Source organism: Mandrillus leucophaeus, unplaced genomic scaffold (assembly GCF_000951045.1).
Source record: "Mandrillus leucophaeus isolate KB7577 unplaced genomic scaffold, Mleu.le_1.0 Scaffold381, whole genome shotgun sequence".
Classification (NCBI taxonomy): Eukaryota; Metazoa; Chordata; class Mammalia; order Primates; family Cercopithecidae; genus Mandrillus; species Mandrillus leucophaeus.
Genome location: NW_012104043.1, coordinates 1231217 through 1234056, shown reverse-complemented (window position 1 = coordinate 1234056; position 2840 = coordinate 1231217).

The window sequence follows — 2840 nt, the reverse complement described above, 5'->3', positions numbered from 1 at the left end:
AAACCACCATGGCACATGTATACCTATGTAACAAACCTGCACGTTCTGCACATGTATCCCAGAACTTAAACTATAATAATAAAAAAGAAAAAATAGAAAAACTAACTATTGGGAACTATGGTCAGTACCCGGGTGACAGAATCATTTGTCCCCCAAACCTCAGCATTATGCAATGTACCCATGTAACAAACTTGCATATATATCCCTGAATTGAAAATAAAAGTAGGAAAAAAAAGCTAAGTAATCTTTAATAAATGTAACAATACCGTTATCATGCTAAAAACAAAAAGAATTCTCTAAAATCTTCAGATTTCAAGTCAGGGTTTACATTTCCAATTGTTTTGTAACCGTCATCTCTTTCAGCTTTTTTTTGGAATTAGAACACAAATAAAATCCACATATTATAAGTGATTGCTTTGTCTCTCAGTTCTATTTTAATGTGTAGGTTCTACTTTCTTTCTTGCTCTCTTACTTGCGACTTATTTGTTGAAGAAACAAAGTTGTTTATCCTATAGATTTTCTCAGTCTGGATTTTACTGAGTTTGCAGTTCGGTTTGGGTTTGCAAAATAATGATATTCTAATTTTATCGTTCCTTCTTCATTTATGTCTGTAAAGAAAAACTTCTCATTTGTTACCCAGTGGTATAGTTTATAAAGGAAAGAGAGGATAAATGCTTGATTATTTTTATTTAGGTAAAGTTCAAAAATAATGAATTGGTTCTTTAATATTCTCATTGTTGGGAAATTTGTGTGTGTGTGTGTGTGTGTGTGTGTGCGCACGCACGTGCGTGCGCATTGTTTTGTTTTTGGTATCATTAAGAATGAAAAAACTGGCCAGGTGTGGAGGTTCACACTTTTAATCTCAACACTTCAGGAGGCTGAGGAAGGAGGACCACTTGAGCCCAGGAGTTCAAGACCAACCCCCATCTCTACAAAAAATAAAAAAATTAGCCGGGTGTGGTGGAGCACACCTGTAGCCCCAGGTACTGAGGAAGCTGAGGTGGGAGAATCACCTGAGCCCAGGAGGTCGAGGCTGCAGTGAGCTGCGATTGTACCACTGCACTCCAGCCTAGGCAACAGAGTGAGATCCTGCCTCTAAAAAAGGCACACACACATTGATTTAAAAATATTTTAAAATTTTTATTGTAAAATAACTTCAGTTACAGAAAGTTCCACAAGATGAATCTGTAGCTCAGTGAGTTATTATATGAAAGATATGCTTGAAATCACCACCCAGGTTGAGAGATAGAGGTCGAGAACTCATGCTAGAGTTCCTCTCTTGCTCTATCGCAATGAAACACCTTCTAAGAAGTAACAACCATCCTGAATTTTATAGAAATCATTTCCTGGACTTTGTTTTTTTTACAGTGTTATTACCCAAGTGTGTGATCTTGACACTATAATTTAGTCTTGCCCATTGAAAAAAGACTGCTGTGTATTTTAAGTCTCAAAATCTTTTAAACTGTACTTCAATTTTTTATTTTTTTTCGTAATAATTTATCTGTTGAAGAACCTGGAGTATTTGAATTGTAGAGTTTCCCACAGTCTAAATGTTACCGATTACATATGTAATGCAACTCAAAATAGTCCCGCTATTTGTATTTCCTGAAACTTGATGACTGGATCCAGAAGTTTGATCACAACGAATTTGATCCCTTTAACAGACTGTAGGTGATATTGTGTTCTTTCACCAGGAACCACATAGTCTGGTTGTCTTTCTTTTCATGAGTGAAGTAGATATTGATTTGCAATGCCTGGATAAATTCATTGCGAGTTGTAAAATGGTGACTTATTTCATTTCCTATTTATTTATTTATTTATTGAGATGGAGTCTCGCACTGTCACCGGGGCTGGAGTGCAATGGTGTGTTCTCAGCTCACTGCAACCTCCGCCTCCCAGGATCAAGTGATTCTCTTGCCTCAGCATCCCGAGTAGCTGGGATTACAGGCGCCTGCTGCCACACCTGGCCACTTATTTGAATTTTCAGTAGAGATGGGGTTTCACTATATTGGCCAGGCTGGTCTCAAACTCCTGACATCGTGACATCGTGATCTACCCGCCTTGGCCTCCCAAAATGTTGGGATTACAGGCGTGAGCCATCGTGCCTGGCTCTTTTAATTTATTAATTGGAATATGTATTAGGATTCTCCAGAGAGACATATACAGAGATATATATCAGGAGCCAGCTCCAATAGGGCTCTACTGGCCAAAGATGGAGCTATGTAATCTTTAAGATAGATAGTAATTGCAACAGACTGAGACCTATCAAATAATTTTAAATCTGTGAGTTCATAATAATATTACATAACCAACACCGAAACATATTCTAGTAAGATAGACATATACAGATATACCCCTGTATATGTCTCTCTGGAGAACCCCGACTCCATATATATATATCTGTATCTATATAGGATATGTATACACAGCTATATATAGAGAGTTGGAGTTCTCCAGAGAGACATATACATAGGATATATACACACACACATAGGATATGTATACACATATACATATATATCTGTATATATCCATGTATATCCCATATATATATTATAGGATATCTGTGTGTGTGTATATATACACACAGATATATCCTATATATAGCATATATTTTTATATATACATATATACAGATATCCTATTTATATGTATTTATATATCCTATCATATGTATATTTATATGTTCTATTTATATAGGATATATGTGCGTGTATATACATCTGTGTATATATCCTATATGAATAGGATATATAAATATATAATAGGATATGTACGTATATGTGTATAAATAGGATATATATATATCATATTAATTGATAAGGGACTTATTAGAGAAA